General features: G+C 42.4%; 1 non-coding gene across 1 annotated transcript; it reads right to left on the bottom strand.

Moving 5' to 3' along the window:
* Positions 1-8,276: 8,276 nt before the first annotated feature.
* LOC126679661 (small nucleolar RNA R71) lies at positions 8,277-8,383 on the bottom strand. Its single transcript, XR_007640947.1, has one exon. It is a non-coding gene; the product is annotated as a small nucleolar RNA R71 (small nucleolar RNA).
* Positions 8,384-12,722: the final 4,339 nt, after the last annotated feature.

The raw sequence follows: 12,722 nt of genomic DNA, 5'->3' as shown, positions 1-12,722 counted from the left end.
GTACTTTCCAAGCGACCGCTGCATTCTCGGGAGGGGCTGCTAACTGACCTCCATCAACTGATAAATGATAGGCTGATTTAACCGTGAAGATGCCTGACCTTGTGTAGTGCCAAACCCACCGATCCTTTAAACCTGTGATGCTAATAGGGATACTTAAAATTGCCGCAGCATCCGGTTGAGAAAACATTGATTCAACCAATTGTTTATCGCATTGGTGTCCCTCTCTCGTTAAGAGCTGCGAGACGCGCAAAAGATCAGGAGGCACGACTGTCGATTCCTGGATAGAGAAGGGAGGCGTCGTAGGTAACCAAGGCGAGTTACAAATAGGAACTTCCGACCCACTTCTCACTTGCCAACGGACCCCTTGAGAAAGGATCTTCCTACCCATAAGAAGGCTACGCCACGCCCACGAGCTATTAGAATGATTAGGAGCCTCCATAAATGAGCAGTGAGGGAAGTACTTCCCTTGAAGGACCCTAGCAATAAGAGAGTTTGGATTCTGCAAAATCTTCCACCCTTGTTTAGCGAGCAGTGCTAGGTTAAAATGTTCTAAATCCCGGAACCCTAAACCTCCCGCCTCCTTTGATAAACACATTTTTCGCCAAGAGACCCAATGCATTTTACGTTCTGTGTTTCGTTGACCCCACCAGAAGTTGGATATGGTCCTATTGATATCTTTGTGAACGCACTTAGGGAGCAAAAAAACTGACATAGAAAACACCGGGACGGCGGTAGCGACACTCTTGATGAGTACTTCCCTACCGCCGTAAGAGAGGAGGCTGCCCTTCCAGTTGGATATTTTCTGCTTCACTTTTACGTTGATGTCTTTAAAGGTTTCTGCTTTAGACCTTGACACAAGAGCCGGAATGCCAAGGTATTTGTCCTGCCCCCCTACGCTGAACACATTTAGAAGCTGAACTAACTGGCCGCGCAAAAGATTAGGAGCGTTTCGGCTGAAGAAGAGTGATGACTTTGTAAGCTTAACTTCTTGGCCTGATGCTTGCGAATATAGTTCCAAAATATCACGGACCACCGTTGCCTGAGATATTGATGCCTGAAAGAAAAGTAAAGAGTCGTCTGCAAATAGAAGATGGGTGATACTTGGGCTGCGACGTGAAATTTTGACCCCCGAGATAGAACCAGCATTTTCCGCTTGTCCAAGTAAGGATGAGAAGCATTCTGCACAAAACAAAAACAAAAACGGCGAGAGAGGGTCCCCTTGGCGGAGACCTCTAGAAGGTTCAATAAATCCATAGGATGAGCCGTTAAAATTAAGGGAGTACGTGACAGACGAAATACAGCTCATGATCCATCTAATCCAAGTGTGGTGGAACCCCATTTTCCGAAGCACTCTTTTAATGAACACCCACTCCACCCTCTCGTAAGCTTTGCTCATATCAAGCTTCATAGCCAATTCGAACTTCGACTTCCCTCGTCTAGTCTTTAGATGATGAGTTACCTCGTGTGCCAACAAAATATTATCTGAAATGTGACGACCTTTCACAAAGGCGCTTTGATGTTCGCTTATAAGTGCAGGCATGAGCGGTTGTAAACGGTTTGTGAGAATCCTGGAGATAATCTTGTAGAAGACCGGACACAAGCTAATAGGGCGCAGATCAGACATGGTGATTGGTGAATTAACCTTAGGGATAAGCGTAATAGTGGTATGGTTCAGACTGCGGGGTAGCCGACCACCTGCAAAAAATTCACGCACTGCTCCACAAATGTCTGCTTTAATAATATCCCAATTATTTTGGAAGAAAAGAGCTGTCATTCCATCTTGCCCTGGAGCTTTAGTTGGGTGAATAGCAAAGGTTGCTTTTCGGATCTCGGCGTCGGAGAAATTTCTGATCAAATTTTGATTCATGGCAGGCGTGACTTTTGCCATCATCCCTGATATGGCCGTGGTGATATTGGAGGGTCTGGATGAAGTATATATGTTCCTGAAATGATCCAAGGCGATATTCACAATTTGCGGTTCCTGGTTGCATAGTTCACCCTCATTATTACAGAGCTGAGCAATAGTGTTGCGTTTTCTACGCTGGACAACCGATGCGTGAAAAAAGGCCGTATTGCGATCACCCCAATTTAGCCAGTTAATCTTTGATTTCTGGTGCCAAAACTGTTCTTCACGCTGATGCTCAACCAAAAGAGATGTTTCAAGATTCTTGATCCTCTCAGCATTAAGTTCGTACCCAGCAAGGTGGAGGTCGCCAATCTGTTGTCTAAGCAACATAATATTTCTGCTAGCGTTTTGCTTCTTTGTTCTAGCCCACTGAAACAATTGAGTTTTACAAGCTTTGATGCCTTGCTGAACCCTCCAGAGTTTATTGACATCTCCACTAGCCATGGATTCCCAAGAACCCATAACAATTTGAGTCGCCTCTGGGTTGTTTTTCCATCGTTGATCATAATAGAACCTCTTCTTACTTCGCCTCGTTTTAGGTGCTGAATCCAGAATAATAGGGCGGTGGTCCGACCCTAATTCTTCAAGGTGAGTGACTATCGCTCGCGAATACTTCATAATCCACTCCATGGAGGCCACAAATCGATCAAGTCGCATCATAATATTGTCATTTCCAGAGCGCCTATTGTTCCATGTGAATGGGAAGCCCCTAAACCCCATATCTACCATGCTGGAGTCCAACAAAAAGTTATTCAAGTGATCAGCCCTACTATTAAGAAACCGAGTACCTCCTTTTTTCTCCTCACTGCAACTGATACAATTGAAATCCCCTCCCAAGACGATGGGATCCACTAAGTTCAAACAATAATTACGCAGAAAACTAAATTGAATTGCACGCTCAGAATACGAAACCGCCAAATAAACTCCAATAAAATTCCAAACACAGCCATCATCACAATTGGTAACCTTACAATGATAAAAGAAAGCATTAAAATTAACTACGATAACATTACAACCGGTAGACCAAGCCAAAGCCAAACCACCCGCAGTTCCACAAGGATCAACCACATGGAAGTTCCTGAAACCAGCCTTGCGAAGAAACTGATGGACCGTGGCAGATTTATTCTTTGTCTCTGACAGAAAAACCAAGTCGGGAGAATGAGATCGAATGATCCCTTTGAAATTGTGGAATGTCAGGGGATTCCCCACTCCCTGACAATTCCAACTCAATAGCTTCATATATCGTTTTGGGGACCACTAAGGCTGGTACCCTCCACCCATTTGGATTTTGGAGCTAAACACATCTTCTTAGCTGCCTCAAAGGAATCATGCTCTCTGCGTCTCTTTGAAAAGTTGTCATCATGCAGCTCTTCAAGGTTATCAACCCTTCCACCGCTACCTATAGGCACACCATCCAACGGGCTAACCATTGGCCTGTGTTGACGAGCTACTGCTTTCCTGCGTGACCTGAGTAGAGTGGGAACCGCGGCCGGTTCAATTTGACAGTCAGAAGCAATCTGCTGCAACATGGTTTTGTTGGGGATTGCTGGTTGTTCATCTGCCATGAAGGGACAAAGGCTCTGCAGAATCGGGGTGGGGTTTAGCGCCTTGATAACCGCATCAATAGCACCTGAACCTGTAGCAATGGCACGGCTGCGAGTTTGGGGAGGGGCGTACGTGGGCACCAGCTGGTCTGTGAGATTGGTAGGCGTGCTTGCAGTGACCTTGGTTTTGTTGTGATGGACTCCCAAGTCGGTCAGGGCAGATGGAGGTGGAGATGGATCAGAATTCCCAGCAATAGAAAAGGTATTACCTTGTAGGTTTTGTGGCGGTAGGAACATATGAAGGATGCCGAGTTCCTCCAGCGTTTTTGTGTTGCACAGAATTCCATCCCTGGGTCCATTTGAAAGGACAGGGTCTTTTGCAAAGATATTAGCATCCAGCTGGAATTTCTGGTAAGTAGACGGCTTCTTGATAGCAATCTGAGAGACTTTATCTTCCTTAAGAGCTTGGCAAACCCTAGCAATGTCAACATGTGTAGCACTGTTACCCAGCCGCTCTTTGATCCCTTCGCCCCTTTGGATCAGAGTAGCAGAAAGTTCCCTCATAAGCTTAGCATGCAGCAGATTCCTAGATGTGATAGGTAGGTTAGGTCCTGCTTCTCTTTCTCCCAGTACCACAGACCTAGTATTACCCTTACTAGTGCCTAAATCCTCTTTTTGGGTTCCCAAGGATAAAGTTACATTCGGCTCACCAAGAGTAGCCTTACCTTTGTCCTTGCCTTTGACTACCTGCTGGTCCCCTCGATAGATCCACTGGTTAAGGACCGGAGCCTCTCGACTCTGACCGCCCAGTTGTTCCGCCGTTTGCAAGGAGCGGATGGGACTCCGTTCAGGCAATGCAGCTCTAGAAGTGGAGGTAGGAGGTTTAGCTAATCTTTTGGAGTAGCCATACCTCATTAAGATGTCATAGTCCGGTACCCCTGGCTGCCTTAAGATACTTTCTGGTTGTTGACAGGAGCTCGTATAATGGCCAATAACGCCACACCGGAAGCAGAAATCCGGCATCCTTTCATAGACAAAATCGACCCATAAGGGCTGCCCGTTGACATCTTCAGTAAAGAACCCCTTTCGAAATGCCTTGGTAACGTTGAAAAGGAATTGTAACCTCATGGTACCTCCCAGATCACCACTTTCCGTTTCTTCACTATCTACAGCAACCAGTCTTTCAAAAAGACCACCAATCGCAGCAGCATTTGCCTTGTTGATTTGGCATCCCGGAAGACCGAGTACATGGATCCACATCGGGGTTAAGGTGAAATCTAGCCCGGCCAGAGCAGCTGCTGGATTCCATTGTTGAAGAACCAGGAGGTGGTTATTCAGACACCATGGTCGACCATTCCAAGCCCTATCCCTGTCTTCCTCTCTGGTGAAGTAGAAGGAGAAAATACCAGAAGCGTCTTTCTTCACCCGTAGTCCATGGAAGGCTCTCCATGACTTCATCATAACCTCCCTGACTAGAGACGGGTAGAGTTCCTTAGTTCCCCAGAACTTCCCTGCTAACACCAAGTTACTTTGAACCCGTTCATTGCGTAAAACGAGAGTGGGCTCAGAGACCTGAAGTCTCGAAGCTCGGAGAGACAAGTCTTTTATAGTAAGTGAAGTGTTGTCCATGCTGGTAAGTATAACAGAAGGTAGTAATGATGGTGGTTGGAAAAGGGAATAAAGGAGCAGGAAGATAGTAAATGTGAAGAAGTAAATGCTGGTAAGGATGGGTATAAAAAGAGGGTAGAAATTAGGGTTTAAGTGCAGAGGGAGGGAGTTAACGTGCATGACTATAGAAAGTAGCCCAGAGAACTGTTGAATAAACCAGGGGTTGTAACAGGATAAGGATTTTAAGGTTGTTTGTGGGTAGGAGTGCAAGTCTGAAGAAAGGAAGCCACAGACCTGTTGAATAAAGCAGCGATAAAGGGGTTTTAAGGTTGTTTGTGAGTGTAAAGTGCTTAGAGATTGGGATAACATGATCTTGTAGTCACATCTGTAAGAGCTCATGTAAAGGTTAGAAAGGAAGTTGTCCCATCGGAGAAGATGGAGTGTTGACAAAGTCATTTGAAAGGATAAACCTTTAGGTTGAGTTGACATTATATTTATATTGGGTTGACACTGAATCATCATTGAATTTACATTGATTTGACGTTAAGTTGACATTAATTTACAAAAATAGTTGCAAAAAATCTTAAATAATTTACTTTCAATATACAATTAGTTTATTTTTAAAAGTATGAATTATAAAAAAATAATTTTACTATTATAATAAAAAATAATTTCATTTAAAATTTATAATTATTTATCAAAATATTTACTTTAAGTTGATATTTAGTGAACATTAAATTTACATTAAGTTGACATAAATGTATATTAAGTTCACATTAAGTTTACTTTGAGTTTATATTGAGTTGACATTGAGTTCATATTAAGTTTATATTCAGTTGACATTGAGTCATCATTGAGTTTACATTGATTCGACGTTGAGTTGACATTAGGTTTATATTGGGTTGACACTGAGTCATTGATAGGAGTATTTTACTCCTATATTTAGGGTCGATTTTAGTCGATTTTCATTATGTGTAGTATTGTTTTTATACATTATTTGGCGTTTTTACGTTTAATAGTGTTTGTTAGTGTTTCAGTGGAAATTAGGTGAAAATCGACTATTTGGGGCAAAATTATGGTGGATTGCGTGTACGAGTAAAAAGCGTAGCTTGCGGACGAAGGAATTGAAGTTCACGAACGAGATTGAGGAAAAAAAGGATTGTTCCGTTCGAAAAAGATGAGTCCCGAACGGAAAACATGCAGAGTGAGCATGAGTCCCGAACGGAAAAGCCTTGTCCCGTTCGGGACTCAAGAAGGAATCTGATATCAAAAGCTTTCGGCCAATAAGTTTTTCGAACGTGAATGGTGTGTTCCGTTCGGGAAAGAAGAAAATTAGGCATGTCACGAACGGAACCAAGGGCTTCCCGAACGGGACAAGAGTAAAACACGCATGCTTCAGGATTTGATTTGGAGTGAAATTCCTTCTCCAAATACAATTACAATTCCTATTACAAATTGATTTGTAATACGAATTAGAAGACTCCGGAACTTCTCCTACTATATAAAGACCTTGTACTAGACTCAATTTAATACGTAGAATAATTTAGACTACTTTAGTTTTATTTTCATTCTCCTAAAATAGCGTTTTAGCTTCTATTTCTCAGCAGTTTATAAGTAGTTTATTATTAGTTTCTGCAAAGAACGATTGTGAAGATTTCAAGTTTAATCTAGACGATTCTTCCGAAATTGACAACTCCGGTATTTATTGTTCTAATTATGTTTAATTCTTCATCTTCTTCTTTGTTTAATTTAAGCTTAAGCATGTGTAACTAAATCCTTTGTTCGGGGATTGATATGAACACTTAGACTAGTTTTCGAATTGGATTAGGATTTATTAAGTGAGTAAAATTGTGTTTTAATTACTAAGATTAATGCTTGAATTAATTTGATCACTTAGTTCATGATTTTGTGTTTAATTAACTAATTGAGAGATTGTTAATTAAATAGACATAGGTAATTAAAAACTTAGAGGAAAACACCGTGAGAGCGGGTTGGAATTTAGGTAGTCGTTGAGTTTGCTTCATAATTACAATTTAGTTATTTAATTCAGTTTTAATATTGTGAGAGCAAGTTAATAATTGATTAGCTAATTAGGTTGTGATTTTATTTGAATCTTTGAGGCTTGAGAGAGCGGGATTCGGTGCATTAGAATAGCTCGATTCACAATAAAATCACTAGATAAATTTTGATCCATTCTTCTACTAGTTTATTTGGAATTATCAATTCTTGAGCTTTTTACCATTATTGTTTAAACTTCGATTTATTTGTTTGATTTCAGATTTTTAGTCTAAATTACTTGAGTTAAATTCACTTTAGATTATAATTAGTTCACACAAATCCATTTATTTTCCTACTAGCCAATTAAAGAATATTAGAAATTAATTGTTTAGTTCATTGTTCCTTGTGGGATCGATACTTGGTCTTCCAAGTTATATTACTTGCGCGATATCGTACACTTGCGATTATTTGCCAACAAGTTTTTGGCGCCGTTGCCGGGGAGCAACTGCAATTAAATTAATTAAAAGTATCTTATTCTTAGATTGAGTTAGTTCTATTTAGTTATTTTTATACATTGTGATTCTTGGATTTTACGTTGGTTTTCTTGTTTTTGTTTGCGCAGGAGTTTTGGTTAGTGTATGCCTAATACACGACGTGCCAGAAAACCGCTAGAACCGTTTCAGTCAGATTTAACATCCTTCGAAAGAAGTATCCGAAAAACAGCGCAGAAATCCAAAACAATGGAGGACGACCGTAACCCTCCGTTGAATCACGAGGGGATTGTTCCACCACCACTACATGATGGCCTAGCTCTTAATAGGCCAAACGAGAGGGTCGCCCCTCTTCCCGCAAGACGTACCTTGGGTGAATTCTTCTTACCCAACGTAGACAACGCCAACTATGGATGCTTTGCACCTCCTATACTCGCTAACAATTTTGAAATCAAGCCGGGAACGATTCAACTACTTGAGAGTCGTTGTCAATTTTATGGGTTGGAACGCGAGGATCCAAACGCCCATCTTTCAAAATTCACGGAGGTATGCAACACATTCAAAATCCATAATGTGACGGAGGATCAAATCAAGCTTCGTCTTTTTCCTTTTTCTTTGAGGGATAAGGCGAGGAATTGGATTCAATCACTTCCAAGCACCTCAATCACAACATGGAAGCAATTGGCACAAGCTTTTCTCAATAAGTATTTCTCTATGGGTAAGACCGCAAGGATGACCAAGGAAATTATAGATTTTCTCCAATTACATGGTGAATCTCTATACCAAGCTTGGGAACGCTTCAAAGAGCTTCAAAGAAATTGTCCGCATCATCATCTAGGGAGGGAGCATCTTGTCTCTATTTTCTACAATGGTACCAATGAGGCTACACGGGCAACGATTGATGCGGCATCGGGAGGATCACTTATGAAGAAAACTTATGATGAGGCCAATAACTTGCTAGAGGAACTCGCTACAAATAGTTGTTCTTGGTCAACCGAGCGGTTGAGGCAACCACCTCAAAAGGGTATCATGACCCTCGAGCAAACCCAAGAATTTGAAGCAATGAAAGCGAAGAATGCGACACTTCTAGCACAACTCGAGATGTACAAACAACAAGCAAATCAAAGGAATGCTCAACTTGCGGTAGTTCAAATGGGTTGCGAGACTTGTGATGGGCACGATCATTCGGGAATGGATTGCCCCGTCCTACATCAAAACTCAAATGAGCAAGTCAACTATGTCAATGGGCAAAGGCAAGGCAATGACCCATATTCCAACACCTATAATCCGGGGTGGAGGAATCATCCTAATTTTTCATGGAGGGAAAATGCGGGTCAAGCCAATGCCAACCCAAATATGGGAGGAGCAAATTTGCAAGGAGGAAACCGTGGTCCACAAAACCAAGGCAACTTCAACAACTACCGACCACAACCCCCACCCGGTTTTCAAAATCGGAATACGGATGAGGGGAGCAAGATTGACAAGCTTATTGAGGAAGTTAGAACCGGTTTTAAGAACCAAGCTTCCGTCAATCACCATCTCGAGACTCAAATTTCTCAACTTGCCATCTCGCTTCAAAATAGAGCTCAAGGGGGTTTACCGTCTACAACGTAGTCAAATCCAAGGGAGCAAGTAAAAGCCATTGAACTCCGAAGCGGGAAAGAACTTGAGGATCCACATGCAAGTAAAGAGAAAGCAATCGATCTAACAACGGGAACAAATGAGGAGGAAGTAACCGAACTTCCATATGTAAAACCGCCACCTCCTCCTCCATTTGTGCCAAAGGTCCCCTTCCCGGGACGATTGAAGAAGACGCCGGATAACCAAAAATTCCATAAATTTCTGGAAATTTTCAAGAAACTCCAAATCAATATAAGCTTTGCGGATGCTTTGCGTGAGATGCCTCAATACGCGAAGTTCCTCAAAGAAATCATAACGAAGAAAAGGAGTTGGGACGACAAAGGCACAATTTCCCTAACGGAAAATTGTAGCTCACTCATCCTTAGTGACTTGCCCACCAAGCTTAAGGACCCAGGGAGTTTTACAATTCCATGCAAAATAGGCGATTTAAATTCAATTAATTGTCTATGTGATTTAGGGGCAAGTATCAATCTAATGCCTTTGTTTCTTTTCAGGGATATTTTTGGTGATCAAACCTTGAAGCAAACATCAATGATGCTTCAATTGGCGGACCACTCCCTCAAAAAGCCATACGGAGTGGTAGAAGATGTTCTAGTCAAAGTAGACAAATTTATCTTTCCGGTGGATTTTGTCGTACTTGACTATGCGGCGAATAAAACATGCCCTATGATTCTTGGGCGCCCTTTCATGAACACGGGGAGGGCATTGATAGATGTGCACGCCGGACGACTCACTTTGCGTATCGATGATGACAAAGTAGAGTTCGATATGAAAAGGATTATGCGCAACACTTTTGAAGAGGTGGAATGCATGAAATTGGATATGATTGATGAATTCATGGAAGAACTTTTCCCGGTTTCAAAAGTCATATTCCATTCCGAGGAGACACAAGCAACTTTCGGGGAAGAATATTCCAAAGAAGATGAGCCGAAAGCCGAAAATTTGATTAGAAGAGAGAGCGTGACACCACCTTCTTCTATCTCTCCACCAAAGGTTGAGCTTAAAACGTTACCATCTCACTTACGGTATGCGTTTTTGGGCGACAACATGACTCTTCCCATCATCATCTCAAACAACTTGTCGGAAACACAAGAAGCGAGAGTTGTCAAAGTGGTGAAGCAACATATATTGGCGATCGGTTGGCAAATTTCGGACATCCGAGGAATTAGTCCCTCGGTGGTCATGCACAAGATCCACCTAGAAAATGAGTCAAGAGCATCGGCTCAAAGACAACGGCGTTTGAATCCAAATATGAAGGAGGTCGTGCACAAGGAGATAGTAAAACTTCTCGACGCCGGAATTATATACCCCATATCCGATAGTGCGTGGGTTAGTCCCATCCAATGCGTTCCAAAGAAAGGGGGGATGACGGTGATTGAGAACGAGAAGGGTGAGCAAATTTCCACTAGGACGGTAACGGGATGGCGTGTTTGTATTGACTACCGCAAGTTGAATACGGAGACGAGGAAGGACCATTTTCCGTTACCATTTATCGATCAAATGTTGGAGCGGGTAGCGGGCCACGCTTATTATTGTTTTCTCGATGGATATTCCGGGTACAATCAAATTCTTATCTTCCCGGATGACCAAGAGAAAACAACTTTCACATGTCCTTATGGAACGTTTGCTTATCGGAGAATGCCATTTGGTCTTTGTAATGCACCGGCAACATTTCAACGATGTATGACTTCCATCTTCGCCGATATGATTGAAGATATTATGGAAGTCTTCATGGATGATTTTTCGGTATTCGGGGACTCTTTTGAGATATGCTTAAATAATCTTGAACGAGTGTTGGCCCGGTGTGAGGAGACCAATCTAGTCTTGAATTGGGAGAAGTGCCATTTCATGGTAGAGGAAGGAATTGTCTTGGGACATAAAATCTCCAAGGACGGCATTGAAGTAGATAGAGCAAAAACGGAAATCATCGAGAAATTACCACCACCAACTACCGTAAAAGGAGTTCGTGCCTTCTTAGGGCACGCCGGGTTTTATCGACGATTCATCAAAAATTTCTCTTCCATTGCTCGTCCTTTAACTAATTTACTTGTTAAAGATATTCCTTATGAATTTACTAATGATTGCCTTGATGCTTTTGCTAGGTTGAAAGAAGCCCTTATCTCGGCCCCAATTATTTCATCACCCGATTGGACTCTTCCTTTCGAACTCATGTGTGATGCAAGTGATATAGCACTCGGGTGCGTATTGGGGCAACGGAGGGAGAAAAAGCTTCACGTGATATACTATGCGAGCCGAACATTGGCGGGTGCTCAACTCAATTACACCACCACCGAAAAAGAGATGCTTGCGGTGGTGTTCGCATTGGATAAATTTCGGTCGTACTTACTTTGCTCTAAGGTTATCATCTATACGGACCATGCGGCCCTTCGATACCTTTTTGCAAAGCAAGATGCTAAACCGAGACTAATCCGATGGGTGCTTCTTATGCAAGAGTTTGACATCGAAATTCGCGACAAGAAAGGGACGGAGAACGTCGTCGCCGACCACTTGTCAAGGTTAGAGATTCCGGAACCAATTATAAGTGGCGTAGAGATTAATGAAACGTTTCCGGATGAGATGTTGATGGTACTTTCGGAAGTGGAAACGCCATGGTATGCGGATATCGCAAACTATCTATCTTCCGAAATAATGCCACCGGATTTGACTTACCACCAAAGGAAGAAGTTCTTGAGCGATGCTAAACGGTTTCTATGGGAGGAACCGTACCTATTCAAGGTGTGTGGAGATGGGATTTTGAGGAGATGTGTACCACTACAAGAGATGATGCCTATACTTAGTCAATGCCATTCCTCGGACTATGCGGGCCATTATGGTACATCAAGGACCGCCGCTCGTGTGCTAGAGTGCGGATTCTTTTGGCCTACGCTATTTCGCGATGCAAAAGACTTTGTTAGTCATTGCGATCGATGCCAAAGAGTGGGGAACATATCTAAGAGAGATGAAATGCCGCTTACCAACATTCAAGAGGTGGAACTTTTTGATGTGTGGGGAATAGACTTCATGGGTCCTTTTCCTATGTCGTTTGGAAAGCAATACATATTGGTGTGCGTAGATTACGTTTCAAAATGGATAGAGGCGGAAGCATTACCCACTAACGATGCCAAAGTAGTGTTGGATTTTCTCAAACGTTTGATGAATCGATACGGGACTCCTAGAGCAATAATAAGCGACGGTGGATCTCACTTTTGCAATAGGCAATTCGATGCCTTGATGCGGAAATATAAAGTCTATCATCGGGTCGCTACTCCGTACCATCCTCAAACAAGCGGGCAAGTTGAAGTTTCTAACCGTGAGCTAAAGAGAATTCTAGAGAAAACGGTTAATAACACAAGGAAAGATTGGTCACTGAAACTAGATGATGCATTATGGGCATATCGTACGGCTTTTAAAACGCCCCTCGAAATGTCTCCATATCGTATTGTTTTTGGGAAAGCATGCCATCTTCCGGTGGAACTTGAACATAGAGCGTATTGGGCCATTAAAAAGCTAAATTTTGACCTTAAAGCGGCGGGG

This window comes from Mercurialis annua, linkage group LG4 (genome assembly GCF_937616625.2).
Source record: "Mercurialis annua linkage group LG4, ddMerAnnu1.2, whole genome shotgun sequence".
In the NCBI taxonomy this organism is placed as follows: Eukaryota; Viridiplantae; Streptophyta; class Magnoliopsida; order Malpighiales; family Euphorbiaceae; genus Mercurialis; species Mercurialis annua.
Note: the sequence above shows the minus strand (reverse complement) of the source record. Positions and strands in the feature narration are given on the sequence as shown.